Raw genomic sequence first — 17,753 nt, 5'->3', positions numbered from 1 at the left:
TGCTTGAGTCTCAAAAAAAGTGAGGGAGGAAGAGAAACGTTTTGTCTTGTGGTTATATGCTTGAATAATCTTCAAAGCATAGATCATACATAAGGATGGCAACTCTTGAAGGAGATAAAGAATATAAATGTGATGTAAAAACACTCGGGTGAGATATAAGTGGCTTAGAAATGTAAGCTATTAGGTATACCAAAAATATGGAGCCGCATCCAGAGATGCCATATGAAAGTTTGTAGGTGGGAATGAACAAGCTATTTTGGTTGCAGTCAAGGTTTTAGTTTTCAGCTGTGATTTTGGTATCTTATCCCCTTGTAGCATGTACTATAAAAATGCTTTAAAGGCTTCAGGGCTTCCTGCTTCTGCAGAGCATTTTAGGGAGAGAACTCACCATAAAGTGGATGCTTGGAGACAGGTTCAGATTCTGAGCACGGAGGAAACACAGCTTTAGAGTAAGTCAAGTTTTTCCCAGCATGTGATTTAGTGGACTGGCTGTAAAGTTTGTTATAGCATGCTTTTCTGGGACAGATTCTATTCCCAGCAGGGCTGTGACTCAACTTTTAAACCAACCAAATGGAGTACTGGAAGGATGAGACCGTAAAAAATGAGGTTTTACCTGGTCCCCATGGGAATTCAAGAGCTCATGGTGCTTTCTGTAACGTTGTTCTGACACTACAGAAATTGGTCCAAAGTACCCCATTTTCTTTTAGTCCCTTTCACCATTAGATTCCTTGCTATTTTTTCTGTTTTTCTTCCATTCCCTAAGGTTTTACATTTCTTTGGTGAAACTGCATGTGTGGGATTTTGAGAAATGCTCTAGGATGAAGTGCTATCTATCAATCCAAAACACTACCAAGAGATTTATTTGTTGTTTACCTGTTCCTCCCACACCTCTCTCCTCTTTGCTTCCTAATACATTTTTCTTCCATTTCCATTTTTCTTCCATTCACAGACTAGAAAGGCTGTCTACAGCTTTTCCCCAGAGCCATTCAGCAGAACAGTCTTAGGAGTTAATATCTTCGATGTCTTCCTGACAGGCACTAGAACATTTTTTAACTCTAACATCACTGATCTTTGCCGCCAAATATTCACCACCCTCCTCCTCTGTCCCAGATAAGACATTCTTAGTGGGTGGGTGAATGGGTAGGTGGGCAAAGAGCACTGCTATCAAACCAGTTTTCACTTTTTCTTTGTTTTTATAGAGAAGAAAGAAAAGTTTCCTTGTGAGAAGAGCTTTTAAGAGGAATTAATGATATTATTTAAGTGATTTAAGTTGGCAAAATAACTCACCTAGCAAATTTTGGTTGGGTCAGAAATGCTACTAAGGCTCAGACAACTTAACTATGATGAGGGTGGTAAGTGTATCTGTCTCAATGAAAGACAATTGCGATCATTAGAAAATAAAATGAGTATAGAGCTACTCCACTTTTCCCAACAAATATGCTCTTGCCCATCGTGCATTAGCATCTGAGTGTCCATATCATGCATGCCCTTGTTGCCAAATTGTTTGAGCTATAGCGAGGAAACTAGCTTAAGGCTTCTGCTCAGCAAACTGAAGTTCTTGTTTTCAGGTGCTATCCTGCCCAGATTCTTTATGCAATCATTAGTGTTAGGAGAGATTCTTGATTGAAGCTCTGACCTGATTATAAGAATCAAAAAGCTTAAGTGATTATCTAAAGCCTATAGGAACTTAATCACAATGCTTTAGTCATGGAAATAAGCCAGGATGCCACAATCAGCTTTTCAAGTAAGGTATCTGTAGATCCAGGTTTGAAAGAGGATAATGTGGTCCTTTTAAAATCAGACCTTCCTTTTAGTGCAGGGAGTGATGACTTTCTGTTCTATCAAGTTTAGGCAGCATGTAAGGGGAAGGTCCTTTCTGCTATTATTAGTGCTATTTCAGAATTTCCAAGAGTTGATGCTAGATGGATCTGGTTTAGACTTTAAAATATCCAAATCATTTCAACACAACTAAATAAATAGTTCCTTCTTTAAAGTCTTATAAATAATTATTTTAGAAACAACTGGGTTCACTTTTAAATTAATTACAATTCTTCATAATTTTAAAACACTGAATTGATATTTTAACTAAATGCTCAAGTTTTTAGTTAATGTTAATCCATTCTGTATTGACAAGTGTACACAGTCATTTGCTTTTCCTCTTGTTCAAGGCTAAACTATTCCTGGATCCCATCCCCTCTGCTGGCCTGGACAATTATGGGTCAGCAAACTATGCCAGAGGGCCCACTGCCACTTTTTTTTGGTAAATAAAGTTTTATGAGAACCCAGCTATACCTATTGGTTTACATATTGTATCTGGCTGCTTTTGTGCTATAACAGCAGAGCTGAATAGTTGCAACAGAGATTTTATGGTCCCCAAGCCTAAAATAGTTACTATTTCACTCTTTAAGAACAAGTTTTCCAGCCTCTCCTTCAGCCAATAAATATGCAATTATCTTTCTCACCCTCACCAGTCCTTTGACATTACAGAGCTTCTTTGTTTGTTCATTTGTTTTTGTTAGTTGCCTTGGAGTAGTCTCCAGCTCATGGTGACCTTATGTATAACAGAACGAAATGTTACCTATCCTGTGCCATCTTCACAGTCTTTGATGTTTGAGTCCATCGTTGTGGCTATTGCCAATCTATTTCATTGAAGGTTTTCCTTACTTTTGTTGACCCTCTCTTTTACCAAATGTGATGTCCTTTTCTAGGGATTAGTCTTTCTTGATGACAAGTCCAAAGCAAGACAAAAGAAATTCACCATCCTCTCTTCTAAGGATCATTCCAGTTTTATTTCATCTAAGACTGATTTGTTCATTCTTCTGGCAGTCCATGGTATATTCAATATTCTTTGCCAACACCACAATCCAAATACTTCAATTCTTCTGTCTTCATTTTTCATTGTCCAGCTTTTGCATACATATAAAGCATGAAAAGACTATGGCTAGGTTCAGGTGTAACTTAGTCATCAAAGTTTCATCTTTGCTTTTTTTTAATTGTTGCAAAAATACAGACAACACAACAATTGCCAATTCAACAATTTTCATGTATACAGTTCAGTGAGCTCAGTTACATCAATCATGTTGTTGACCCATCTATTTATCTTCCCTTCTATTTATCTTGAAGAGTACTCTCCACTCACTCCTATTCACTCCTCAACTCTCTGCATTCTTGTTTTTGTTCTTTCTACTCTATTATAGCTACAGTTGTTTAGGTTAAATGATTCTGTAATTATCAAATGCAATGGACACATATTTGGTTCCTATGTTACCTTCTCTAGGGCATTTGATACCATGATCATCGGCCCTCTCTCTTGACTCTTCAATCTTGTTTTCTGTGACAATGTATTCTCCTGTTTTATCTCTGACCTCGGTGTTATTCTCCTTGTGCCTCTTGTGGCACACATGTCAAGTGCTATGACTCTATTTCAGGCCCCCATCAGTTCTCACTTAACCTTTGCTGACTTGTAACTGGTTTTCCTTTTCTGCATCATTGATCCCTTTAAATGTCGTCTCATATGGAGCAATCTATCTAACATTTAAAACTAGTATTACTCGCCTGTTTACCAAGCTTTAGTAATAACCATTGCCTATAACTTTAAAGCTCTTTTACAGCTACAGTGACTATACCAAGCCTCAGATTGCTGCCTTACCCACTGTCTCCTTAGAAGAACTGCCCCAGACCACTGTTTTATAACCTGGGTTATATTCCAGAAAGAGAAAAACATATTACAAAAGCAGAGTGTTGATAGAGAATGTCAAACAAAGCAGTTCAGTATGAGTAGAGGACAGATACTGAGGAACTTAGTCTGCTATATTAAGGAGTTTATATTTTATTCAATAAAGATGCACTGACTAATTTTAAGCATGAGATTAGCTTGTCAGTTTTATATTTAAGAATATCCATTCTTAAAATGGCACAATATTTCTAGAAAGCAATGTTTATAATATACATTAAGATAAGGAATTTTAGGTTTGAGACTTTTTTTTTAATGGGAGGGATTTGAATATATTTATGTACAACAAGTGAACATGAAAAGATTGAAATACAAGAGAAAGAGGAGACAATTGATGGAGTAATTTCCCTGGGAGTGGGATACCAGTTGAAAGATTACCTTGGACAGAGAAGAGACACTCCAATATGAGGCAGGAGGGTAGAGGGGATAATAGTAGGAATATCTAGGATATCAGGGCAGGCAAATGAAACTGAGGGAATTCTCACTGGTAAACAACTTGTGAAGTAAGAAGCAGTATCATCTTCTAAGAATCATGAGGAAAGTGGTGGCAGATGGCGCTTAAATGAGATTTTGGAATAACAGCTGAGGAAAGTGGGAGCTAGAGCTAAGTGTGGACAGGCAGAGGGACTACTTGGCAGCATTAAGGATCATATGAGATAGGAAATCATCAGTTTGTAGGGACGTCAATAGAGGACTGCTCTGCCATAGCACTGGGCCATAGTGGACAAGGAAAGCAGGAGGTAGCTGTTTAGTGGGGCAGGTGCAGTGCTGAAGTTTCGTCAGGTGAAGGGAGCACGAGGTGAAGGGTATTGACAGTATTTGAAGCCATTCATCACAAGGTCTAAGGCTGGCTGAAGATGGAGTTGACTTTCACAGATTTAGAATTATGATTGGTACACAAGTGTGAGCCCATCCTGTTAATACTCTTCAGTGGTTTCTAACTGCTTTACACGTTAATGCAATCTATTGATAATCAGCTTTAATGTCCTCCAACTGTTAGCTCTCTTTTATCTAACACTTGTGGATGTTTTGAAAGGGAGAAGCTCAGGCAGAATTGGAATGAATGATGGGGAACACTCAGTTTCTGGAGGCAGTCAGTCTGCCTAACTCTGTGTTCCTCTGAAAATATTTTATCATGCACGAACTTTTTTCATTCTCTTCTATTTCAGAGGCTTTTGTTGTTCATTTGCTTGGTCAATAATTATTTGAGTATTATGTTTCAGGCTTTGTAATAAAAGTTCAATGACATCACCTGAGCTGGAATGTTTAGTATTAGTATTTTTGGACATGGAAGAATTTGAGAATTTGTTTATATTGATGTCTATATCTATATCATATGTTTAGATGTATTTTTTTCCTTTGATAAACGGAATTCAAGAATTCAGTTACCTTCTAAATTTCCGTAGTTTTTCACTCAGTGGGTGTTGATAAACGATACAGCCTGGGGAGGTAGCTTTTCTTGAGGGCCTCATTTATTTTCATAATATACCTATGAGATAAGTATTACCTACATTTTGCAGATGAGGAAACAGTGTTCAGAGGGGTTAAGTAACATGATAATAATAATAGTGATTGTGTCAATAATAGTAGCATTCAAATAAATGATAATACAAATAACAGGCGAGGTAGGTATTATTATTGGCATTTTACTGAGGAACTAATCTCAATTCAGAGAGAGAAAGTATTTTGTCCAAGGCCACCCAACTAGTACTAGTATGTAATGGGGGCCAGTATTCCAGTCTGGGTCTGTCTGACTGCAAAGTGTTTGCTCTTCCTGGCTGACTGACTTGTTTAACTAGGGGTTTTTCTCAGCAGGGGACCCTTCCTGAGTGTGTATAGCTCCCCTGTAACAGGGAAATTACTGGATAAAATTGTATGCTGTCTTGTCCAATTATAAAACAATCAGTGCTGGGAACACCTTATTGACTGAAAATGAGGGTTAGCATTTCTGTTTGTTTTTTTTTTTTTTAACCAGAATAGTTTCGTCTTGCTCTTAGGAAAGTAAAACCCGACAAGCAGCAAGAAGTAAAAATCCTATTGCTGTTTACTGCCTCTGCCTTTTTCTTTCTTTTCGCCTTAGCTGGTGCCAAGGTAATCACCTCATACTCAACCCCCAGGAGCGTTATGCTGACAGATCCTGATGTTCCACTTCTGTGTTTTCATTTGAGCTGTGCAGTTATGTCTTCAGTCAAATGGAGACACGCTGCGAGTGATGCTGGATGGCATTTTTCAAAAGGGATCAAGGATCACAGCAACCACTTCTCGCTGACGGCTAGTGGGAGGGAAAAGCAGGAAAAGAAGACAAAAATGAAAAACCATCGTTTCTTCCATATTGCCATATAAAGGTACTTTTTAAGCTGTTTTCTGTACATACTTAATCTCACATCAAACTAGCTGATGAAATAAAAGCTCTCCTCCCTTGGCACCATGCTAATTATTCTTGTTAATTATTTTTTAATTATCTATCACAGCTTCTAGAACAACTGTCATAATTTCTACCTCAGAGGCTCCAGACATGACATACCTATAAACACAGTGTAAAGGATGGTGGCTGGTCTGTGAATGCTTTGAAGGAAACACTGAAGGGAAATCAAATACAGCTGAGGCTCCTGCCGCATTAGCGTGGGTGAGTCTTCTGAATTGCTACTGTTAATTATTCATCATCGGAACACATACACACTAAACCCCTTAATTAGTTGAGAGTTCACATTACCTAGTCCATATGTCTGTATTTGCAGGGTGTCTGACAGCATGTTGGACAGAACAGTGCTCAAACAGCCAGCTAAATTATCTAACCTTACTCTAGTAATTAAAGTGTGGATTAGGCTGGGTGTTCGCCTTTGAGGTCCAAAAAAAAAAAAAAAACTCACTGCCATCGAGTCAATTCCTACTCATGGCGACCCTGTAGGACAGAGTAGAACTGCCTTATAGGGTTTCCAAGGAACAGCTGGTAGATTCAAGCTGCCGACCTTTTTGTTAGCAGACAAGCTCTTAACCACTGCACCACCAGGGCTCCCTCTGAGGTCCATCAGGTAATAATTAACTCTCCTACGGTCGAGCAAAGCCATTAGCACTATGCTAGGCACTGTGGAGAGTTACAAAGTCATTTGATGTTTGTTCTTTACTCTCAAGCGTAATTAATGATCTCAATGGCAAGGCAAAATATGCACATATGACATTAAAAAAAATTAGAGACCAAAGGAAGAGAGATAAAGTATTTTTGTCCAAGGTCACTTAACTTGCACAGTTTGCATGAGAGGACATCTCCAAGAATGGATAAAGGTTTAGGGAATTTAGAGGACGCAAAGAGCAGATGGCCAGACTGAACTGGATACTGTGTGTGAGGATACTAGTAGGTAAGAAAAATAACAATGTATATATACCAGATAAGGTTGATCCATTTGCTCTGGGATATCCTTGATCAAATTCCCTTTTAGAAGCCTTAAGTGCTGCAACTCTCCCAATACAGTCAGTTTTTCTTCTCATGTAAGATTAACACATTGAATCTAAAATTGGCCCCACCAAGATCTGTGTACTCCTTTCTCAGAAAGATAAATTTTGCATTATTGATGCAACTGGAAGACGGGATGCTTGTAAAGTTTCACTTTGAAAATTGGGCCAAGCTACGGTTTAACTAATGTGGCTATGAAAGATCAGAGAGGGATCTGTCCTTTAACGACATTCCTTATGATATAATTAAGTTTGATTGGATGCTATCTCTGCCAATCATTTCAAAGAGAGATTAAGAAGGGTCTATCCTTCCCTATTATCTCAAAGCAGACAACCAATTAAAGGCTGAGCCCTCAGTGGCTACCTCCAAAAATTAGGGAATTTAATTATGCTTGAATATATGAGAAAGCAGCTCATTTTTCAAGCAAAAATGTAAAATATTGCTATGATGTCTGAATGTGTTGAAATATTTGGACAGTGGAATAACCCTATGCCTGGTCTCCAGGTTTTTGTGTTCTAAAAATACTGCTTCTTATTTATTTATTTATTTTTCCCGACAAATATTAGAGGCCTATCTTAGGGAAGAGAGTCCCTCCTGATTTTTATAAGGGCATGATAGTTCAAGTCATTATCGTATTTAATCCCCATGTAATTCTGAGGTAGGTACAATTATCTCAATCATTAAGACCTGAGCAAGAGGGTCCCTATCCAGTGCTCTGAGCCTTTAAGTGTTCTGCAAATGCTGGAACACAATCTAAGTTTTTCTTTTCTCCTCTTCCTCCTGCTCCTCCTTCTCCTTCTCCTCTTCCTCTTTCTTTTTCTCCTTCTCCTTCCTTTTTTTTTCTTGGTTTGTTTTCAAGTTTAGAATTCATTTGAATGAACAAGAACTATGTACCAGGCCAGAGGATGCTGGGCACAGAAAGAGAGAGAGAGAGAGAATGTCACAGTTTCTGTCCTGGGTAATCAGAGAAAGAATGGGTGCTTTTGTTTTCATTTGGCTGTCCCAAATCAGCGAAGTGGGTAACAAAGCATACCAGTATCTCTGAATAACTCTTCTCTTTCTCTCTGCCTCATCCCTTCTCCTTGGATGTTCTAGTTTTGGTAGGTGCTTAGAGTTGTCTGGAATTCCTGAGTCAGAGGGATAACCCTCTGGCACTCCAGTCATCATCCAGGAGGCTTGGATGCTTCTGCCCTACCCTGCCACAGCAGATGTGTGCTCCCACCCAGGCATGTAGGGGGCAGAGGCAGATCTAGGGAGAGCACGATTCTCTGGCCTGTGGGTGGTGAGCATAACGCAGGTGAGCAAGCTTGAGGGTGGGGGAAGCCTGGGTGGGAAAGTAGGTCAGGTAGGGGCACGGCTTACTTGATAACTTCCAAATATTAGACACATGGTGTGTGGGCCCTCACTTTTTCCTACCCTGGGTTGTGCTGATGTTAGGGGACACCTGATCTCACTTCTACAGATGATAAGATTGAGGCTAAAAGAGGTTAAGTTAACTGACCAATAGCTGAGAAACAACAGGGCTGGAATTTGAACACCGTTCAGCTGACTTTGTTATTGTTGTTAGGTGTTGTCAAGTCAGTTCTGACTCATAGCGACCCTATGTACAACAGAACAAAATGCTGCCCAGTCCTGCTCCATCCTCATAATCATTGCTATGCTTGAGCCCATCATTGCAGCCACTGTGTTAATCCATCTCAATGAGGGTCTTCCTCTCTTTTGCTGACCCTCTACTTTACCAAGCATGATGCCCTTCTGGAGGCACTGGTCCATCCTGATAACATGTCCAAAGTATGTGAGACAAAGTGTCACCATCTTTGCTTCTAAGGAGCATTCTGGCTGTACTGCCTCCAAGACAGATTTTTCATTCTTCTGGCAATCCATGGTATATTCAATATTCTTCTCCAATACCATAATTCAAAGGCATCAATTCTTCTTATGTCTTCCTTAGTCATTGTTCAGCTTTCATATGCATGTGAGGCAATTAAAAATACCATGGCTTGGGTCAGGTGCATCTTAGTCCTCAGAGTGACATCTTTTCTTTTGAACACTTTAAAGAGGTCTTTTGCAGCACATTTGCCCAATGCAATGTGTTTGATTTCTTGACTGCTGCTTGCATGGGCATTGATTGTGGATCCAAGTAAAATGAAATCCTTGACAACTTCAATCTTTTCTCCATTTATCATAATGTTACTTATTGGTCCAGTTGTGAGGATTTTTGTTTTCTTTATGCTGAGGTGTAATCCATACTGAAGGCTGTGGTCTTTGATCTTCATCAGTAGGTGCTTCAAGTCCTCTTCACTTTCAGCAAGCAAGGTTGTGTCATCTGTATATCGCAGGTTGTTTATGAATCTTCCTCCACTCCTGATACCATGTTCTTCTCCTTTTAGTCCAGCTTCTCAGATTATTTGCTTAGCATACAGATCGGTAAGTATGATGAAACTATATGAGCCTAATGTACACCTTTTCTGATTTTAAACCATGTAGTATCCCCTTGTTCTGTTTGAATGACTGCCTGTTGGCCTGTCTGTTTGAATGACTGCCTGTTGGTCTGCATATAAGTTCCTTAGGAGCACATTTAAGCATTCTGGAATTCCCATTATTCACAATTTTATCCGTAATTTGTTATGATCCACACAGTCAAATACCTTTGCATAGTCAATAAAACACAGGTAAACATCTTTGTGGTATTCTCTACTTTCAGCCAAGATGCACCTGACATCAGCAATGATATCCCTCATTCCACACCCTCTTCCAAACATGGCTTGAATTTCTAGCAGTTCCTTGTTGAAGTACTGTTGCAGCTGACTTCAGAATCTGACATTTTACACAGAATGGAAGCAGTTTATGGAGTACCTTGAAAAATGCACCGATAGAATAAATAAAAGTTCTTATAGAAGTCTGAGGAGAAAAGCATCATGAGAAAAACCTTGTTCTAGAAAAGTTTGTGTGGTGGTCTAAAGACTGTTAATCTCAGATGCAATAAAAATTTGCCCTGATTCTTAACCTAAATGTTTCTGGAGAATTCTTCCTTAATGTTTGATTCACCTAATGCTAATAGTTTTTACACATGGGCACAAATATGAAAAGTGTTCTCCAATTAAGAAGAGTAAGAAGTTTACGGTTAAACAGAGCAAAATGACATTTTTTGTTGCAGCACTTCTCAGTCTTAGATTTACCTGTTTGAATTTCTATGGAGTAAATAACATGAAGTATTTCCTCCACACTACCTGCTAATTGACTTTATTTATTTTTTTTTTCGGTGGAGAACATTGTAGGAGTAGTGATTTGTAGCTCTTCCTCTCTCTCCGACTGACTCTTCCACTGGAGGAAGTGGAGGGCAACAGTCCAATAGCTGCTCTGACAGGCATCACCTGAAATTACAGTTACAATGTCTGACTAGCAGTAGGGCCTCTGGCAAGTGAAGGAAAGACCGATTGGCATCATTCTGCCACCACAAAACTATTTTTCAAGTTACCACAATGATTCTGATAGCTAAGAGAGCTTATTGGAACAAAAACTTAAGAATGTTTACTTCTAGGGGGTTAACCTTCCAGACTTTCCACGTAAATGGGAAATCAACTAAAAGAAAGTATCTTCACTTTTATATTCCTGTATTGGGAAAAATAGGAGAAGAAAGGATAATCCAAATAAATTTGGACAAAGTCAGACAAGAGAAGGAAATGAAAATTATCGAGTGTCTGTGTCTGTAGGCTAGGAATATTAGAAACAAAACATCCCCAGCATGGGAGACAGGAAAAAATTATGAAATACAAAGATTTTATATTAAAAAAAAAGTCTTACAGCTGCAGGATAACAGAAAAATCTACAACATGTTATTATGCCACGTCCTTGCAAATGGAAAGGGAGATGGAGGAATATAAATAGGAGCATTATTGATTAATTTCCAAATACGAAGAGCAAGTTTAAGAGAGTAAATTTGTGCTTTCCTAAAAGGTCTAAGGATAAAGCTACTAGGAGTACGGATATGTTACAGATCCCTAGGACAAAAGAGATAAGGCAAATAAATATATGAAATAATAAGAAACCAAGAAAAGATAGCAAGATTAGATTTACGGGAAATTTCAAAGTCCTTATTGGAATGTGTGATTTGTGAACCTTTTGAGACAAGGTTAAAGTGAGGGAAAAGGACATGATGGATTTTCTAAAAGGCAGATCACAGATTTTTTAATTTGAAAGCTTCAAGTGACAAAGACTGCTCAAGCAGGGATGGTTAGTGTAAAAGTTTCAGTCCAGCTATAAAGAAATTTCAAATACTGTCATATACATCAGTAGAAGTATAAGTCTGTGCACACGTTTGTGGGTTAGTATCTATCAGAAGAGAATATTCTTTGTGTGTAGTATGCAAAGGGAGCCCCAGTGACACAGTGGTGGTTAAGCGCTCAGCTGATAACCAAAAGGTCAGCGGTTCAAACCCACCAGCTGCTTCGCAGAAGAAAGATGTGGTAGTCTATTTCCATAAACATCACAGCCTTGGAAATCCTATGGGGCAGTTCTACTCTGTCCTGTTGGGTTACTATGAGTTGGAATCAACTTGACTGAAATGAGTTTTGGGTTTTACTGGTAGTATGCAAATGCAAATGTATGGAAACACTAGTGGTGTAGTGGTTAAGAGCTACGGCTGCTAACCAAAAGATCGGCAGTTTGAAACCACCAAGTGCTCCTTGGAAACCGTATGGGGCAATTCTACTCTGTCCTATAGGGTCACTATGAGTCGGAATCAACTTGATAGCAATGGGTATGCAAATGTGCAACCGTGTGTGATGCCGCAACAGTCCCTGAAGTTCTCCCCAATATTAAGTATTATTCCCAAAGTACTATTAGTTGAGCTTGGGTAAGACTCAGTTACTCTGCTATATCAAAAGTTCTCTATGACAGTTGTGAAAGTGTCCTGCAGTTGAATGTATCTAATCTAATACAGTCTCTGCTTTAGCATCAAGGTCATGGATTACTTGGAGTAGATTTTACACAAGCTCCTGGAACTTTGGAAATAAAAGTATCAAATTAAAAGAACAATGTAAATATCCTAAAAAGTACGTTAATTGCATAGTTAACCTTGGTGTGTATATGTATGTGTAATTATGTCTATACTCCTGATATTTCTGTACTTTTTCCCCAGGTATGCTTGCTTATTGGCAAGCTTACTCACAAGTCCTCTCGTCCTCAGTTTTCTTGGATTGCATTTCTGCTCACTGGCTTGGCTGTCTTTTTCCATAGCTGATATAGCTCTGAAAATATTGTCTCTGGCCCTTTAGATTCCTTCTTTATTTTATTTAAGGCTCAGTTTTATTATGCAAACGTTTCTACTTTTACCACTATCGCTATTGCTAGTATTTTTCATTTAGCTCTATTTATGTCATGCACTTAAGGAGCCCTGGTGGTGCCATGATTTAGTGCTCAGCTGCTAACCGAAAATTTGGCTGTTAGCACCCACCTAGCAGCTCCATGGGAGAAAGCCCTGGCAATCTGCTCCCATAAAGATTATAGTACAGCCTAGAAAACCCTATGGAGCAGTTCTCCTCTGTCTCCTGGGGTCACTATGAGTCGAAATTGACTCAACAGCACCTCACAATAACAATAATGCCATGCACTTACATTATACAGTGGAGTTAGAGATGTTGTCATTGTTAGCTGCCATCGAGTTGGTCTAACTTATGGTGACCTTTTGTATAACAGAACAAAACATTGCCTGGTCCTGCACCATCTTCATGATTTTTGGTATGTTGGAGTTCACTGTTGTGGCTAATGTGTCAGTCTATCTCTTTTAGGGTTTTACTCTAGTCTACCAAACATAATGTTCTTTTCCCAGCAATTGGTCTTTCCTAATGACAGGTCCAAAGGAAGCAAACCGGAGCCTTGCCATCCTTGATTCTAAGGAGCATTCTGGCTGTACTTCTTCCAAGACAGATTTGTTAATTCTTCTGGCAGTCCATGGTATATTCAGTATTTGGCAACACCACAATTTGAATGCATCGATTCTTTTTCTGTCTTCCTTTTTCATGGTTCAGTTTAAGCATGCATATGAGGCAATTGAAAAGACCATGGCTAGGGTCAGGCGCACCTTAGTTATCAAAGTGACAACTTTGCTTTTTAGAGAATTGGAGATACCTCTCTGTTTAGTCAGGAAAAACAACATTAAGGTTTTTCTAGCGTAGAATTAATGAGCTGTTTTTGTTTTGTTTTGCCTTGTTTTTTTAGTCCCAAATGAATCTTTTGTTATTATTATTTTTACATTTGGTTACCAACGTAACATTTTCCCCAGATAATAAATTTAAACATTCAGTTGCGAACTACACATATTCATTGATGGCTTAATATAGGCCAATACTGAGTAAAATGCAAAAAGAAAATATGTGTGCCTTCAAAAAACTCAGAATCTAGTGGAGAAGCCAGGTAAGCAACAATGCAATACAGTAGTGTGAGGACTGTCATAGAGGTTTCTGTTTGGTATTGTGAGAGGTTAAATAAAAGCAGTCAAGCAAGGAGGAGTCAGGGACAGCTCCATAAAAGCTGAGTCTTGAAGGATGAGTAAGAGTTCTCAGAAATCATTTGTAGTCAGCTTTCAGCTACGTAAAGCAGATAAAGAAAAGTTATAAATTATTGGAAGGTTGAGTTTAGACTTCAGCTCTCCTGATGGTGATCTTTTAGCTATATTGTCTATATTTTTTACTTTGTAATACGTTAAATTCAGAAGTCTAAAGTTCAAAGACATTAAGCCTAAACAAAAACTCAGACTATATATTGACATTTGTAGGCTTTTTTGTAAAAAAACAAACAAATACAAAACAAAAAATCCACAAAGGAAACATTTCAGATCTTGTCATTTTAAAATTATTATTATTATTTTATTTTTAGGTATAGGAAAAAATCAATAAATGGAAAATAAAAATACTTCCTTATTTTTTAGTTGTTATTTCATGATTTATTAACACTCTTCCCATTACCTTAAACTCCCGTGTCTTTCTGTCTTTGTATATAAGCAAAACCTTAGCCTACAAAAAAAACACACCAACTATCGGCATTCTCCACGCCACGCGTACACCACAGTAGCTGAGCAGTGCTGGAGAAAGTGCGTGGGAAGAGGAATCTTCAGCAATGTTCAACAATGCCATCTGTTTTTTTTTCTGGTTACCTCATTCTCTCTCCATATAACAGTTTACTCTCTATTATTCTCAAATCTTTGGTAAACTATCCTTTGCTTTCCTTCCACCTCCCTTATCCTAAGCTGATTTTCTCATATCTACCTTAGAGACAAAACTGAGTGATCAGATGGGACTGGCCTCATATCAGATACCACGCATCTAAGTTGTCTTACATCTGCAGTTCTTCTAGCCTTTGGCCTCTTTCCTTTGGAGGATCTAATTTTCTTCATCTATCTGGGCTTTGGGCTCTATCATTTCCATCTTCTCAAGAAACTTATACCACGGATTAACCTTTTTTCCTTGAGTAGTTTCAACCTCTGTCACTCAACTGAGTATGTTCCATTGTCTTTAAAATATTCTCCAGAATACTCAAATAAAAATATAAGTAATAACTATTAGTCTCCCCACCATATATCATAGCAATTGGTCTATCTCCTGTCTGTGCTCCTCAGGCAAACTGTTCAAAACAAAACAAAACAACAACAAATATGGCAAACTTTTTTATTGCTGGTTTTCTTTCTTTGCCCATAGCCCATTCACATCCCACCATAATCTGGATCGGGCACAATCATTCCACAAATGGAACAGCTTCAGGTAATGTTACCAACGATGTCTACCACACTTATTACAATAGGTATTTTTGGTCCTTATCTCGTTTGACTTATCAGAAATATTCTATACATGTGATAAATTCCTCTTTTGAAAATGTTCTCCTTGGCCTCCGGCAGAACACTCTCCTGGTTTTCCCCTACCTCTATGGCTTCTGTTTATTTTCTCACTGCAACTTGTACTTTGTACTTGGGCAACAAGTTTGGGAGTTCCTCACGTATTGATCCTAGGCTCTCTTCTCTTCGTACCCTATATTCTTGTCCCGTGTTGTTTCATTTATACCCATGACTATTATTTTAATCAATAAGCACAAGGCTTATAGATTTTCCCTTTACTAAGAACTTGACTGTGAATTCCAGATCCATATATACAATTCTTTCTTGACATCTCTCAAGGGACCCTCAAACTGAACATATTAAAAGAATGAACTTGATATTTACCTCCTTCCTCTCAATATCTCATCCTGCTCCAATATCCACAATGCCAATGAAAGGTAATGATATTCTATATCCTTGTTTAAGCCAAAATTCTCTGGACTATTCTTTGGCATCTTCTTTTTATTTAGCTCCCATGCTCAATCTATCATTAAGGCCTATTGATTTTCCTTTCTACATTTCTTTTACTTGGGTCTCCTGCCTCCACTTTCGAATACATTTTTCACAGTAAAGTAAAAACTCTAGTCTGAACAACAGCAACAACAACAACAAAACCTCCCTTTTTAAAATCCTTCATACTTTCCTTTTGCTATTTTTTAACAACAGTTTTTTAAAGCTACAATTCACCACTTTTTAAAAGTGTACAGTTCAGTGGGTTTTTTAAAAAAATATTTACAGAATTGGGGAGCCATTACTACTATCTAATTTAGAATATTTTTATCACCCCCAAAGAAGCCCTGTGCCCATTAGCACTCACTCCTCATTCCTCCCTTTCTCCAGCCCCTAACAACCACTAATCTACTTTGTCTCTACTGATTTGCCGATTCTGGACATTTCATATAGATGGAATCATACGATCCATTGTTCTTTGGCTAAAGATAAAACTCTTTGACATAAATTCTATAACATTGCAGAATCTGGCCCTTATTTCTCCTCAAGTCTCATCTCAAATTGTACTCTCCCTCACTCTCTTGATTCCATCCATGCTGGGCTTCTTTCCTTACTGTCGGTTTACCACGCTTCCACCTGTTAAAGGTCTTTGCAAATGTTTCCTTCCCATCTGATAAACTCTTACTCATTGTTCAGACCTAAGCTCAAGTGTTACTTTTTCAGGAAAGCCTTCCCCAACCCCTCTGACTAGGTCAAATCTCCCAAGTACAAGGTCTGGTGGCACTGGATGCTTCTGCTTTGTAACATTTGACCAAGTTGTTCTATTTTGTAACTATTTGATTAATGTATCACTTTTCTAGGGCTCAAAATTTGATGAGAGCTGGGACTACATTTGTTTTTATGTGACATTGTAGCCCTATTATCTAGCTCAGAGTCTCACATATGGTAGGAACTCATTAATGTTTACTGAATAAATAAAAGAAATTTGACATAACAAGATTTGTATAAAATAGGTACTGATGTTGATGCTGACATTAGAAAAGCATGAAAAATATAAAGCAAAATGTGGAAGTAGGAGGATGTGGGAAATGTAAATGGGATTGGGGCCTAGCATCCTGGGATATATTGTAGTTCATCCTTCTACACCCTCTTCCATCACCTTCCCCTTCTGTAAAAAGAGGATTACATTTGCCTTTTTATGCTCCAGACTAACTCAAAGACTCAAATGAGGTAATGTATTTAAATATGGTTTGCAAACCATATGGCAGAGTTGTGTTATTATAAAATGTTTTTTATTAAATCACCAAGAAATATGTATTCAGTAATCTTGATTTTGGTTATTTACAGAATATAAAACCAGATTGCGTGGAACAATTGGAAGAATGATAAATATTCTCCTTTTGTGTACGTAACACATGTATTTTTATGTTATGAAGATTAAATCTCTTTTCTTGATTGATAAGAACATGAAAGTCACTTTGCAATTTTATGAAAAAGAGAAGAGATTGGATATAAGGTAAGAAAAATGTTATATGGACAACAGGGTTAGATAGTAGCAAAAACAATTAATACTGACAGAGATCTCTAAGATCATAGCTTCCAATGAACCAGTAGGATGTGTTTGCTGAGTTGAAGTGATGTGAGATTTATTTAGAAGAAAAGAATAAAAGATTTATATGGCAATGAATGTGTTTATTTGTAAATAACCCTATTTTAGTTGTATATTGTTGATTAAATATAAGCAACACTATAATTCAAGTATTCTTATGAGTTTTATGTATTTAAAAACTCATCAGTAGATGGTTTGAAATAAAAAAAATAATTGGGGGAAGACCAATCACAGTCTCTTCCATGCTTGGTAAAGTAGAGGGTCAGCAAAAGAGAGGAAGACCCTCAATGAGATGATTTACACAGTGGCTGCAACAATGGGCTCAAGCATAACGACGATTGTGAGGATGACACGGTACTGGGCAGTATTTAGTTCCGTTGTACATAGCGTTGCTATGAGTCAGAACCAACTCGACGGCACCTTATGACAACAATCACAGTATCCTGGAAAGAAGGAACATTGGTGTTATAATGAATGTGGTCCCAGCTCTCATCAAATTTTGACCAGTGGAGAAGTGAGACATTGATCAGATAGTTTCAAAAACAATCAGATATTACAACTGCATCAAATGCTACAAAGCAGAAGCACTCAGTGCCTGTTTAATACATTTGTATGTATAAATGTATTGTATATATGGATAGAT

At 38.0% G+C, this 17,753-nt stretch overlaps 1 long non-coding RNA gene across 1 annotated transcript; it reads left to right on the top strand.

Annotated features, from left to right (window-relative positions):
* Positions 1–6,230: 6,230 nt before the first annotated feature.
* Positions 6,231–16,935, top strand: LOC111821696 (uncharacterized). Its single transcript, XR_002825042.1, has 3 exons — positions 6,231–6,359; positions 14,879–14,941; positions 16,849–16,935. It is a non-coding gene; the product is annotated as an uncharacterized LOC111821696 (long non-coding RNA).
* Positions 16,936–17,753: the final 818 nt, after the last annotated feature.

This window comes from Trichechus manatus, unplaced genomic scaffold (assembly GCF_000243295.1).
Source record: "Trichechus manatus latirostris isolate Lorelei unplaced genomic scaffold, TriManLat1.0 scaffold00098, whole genome shotgun sequence".
Taxonomy (NCBI): Eukaryota; Metazoa; Chordata; class Mammalia; order Sirenia; family Trichechidae; genus Trichechus; species Trichechus manatus.
Note: the sequence above shows the minus strand (reverse complement) of the source record. Positions and strands in the feature narration are given on the sequence as shown.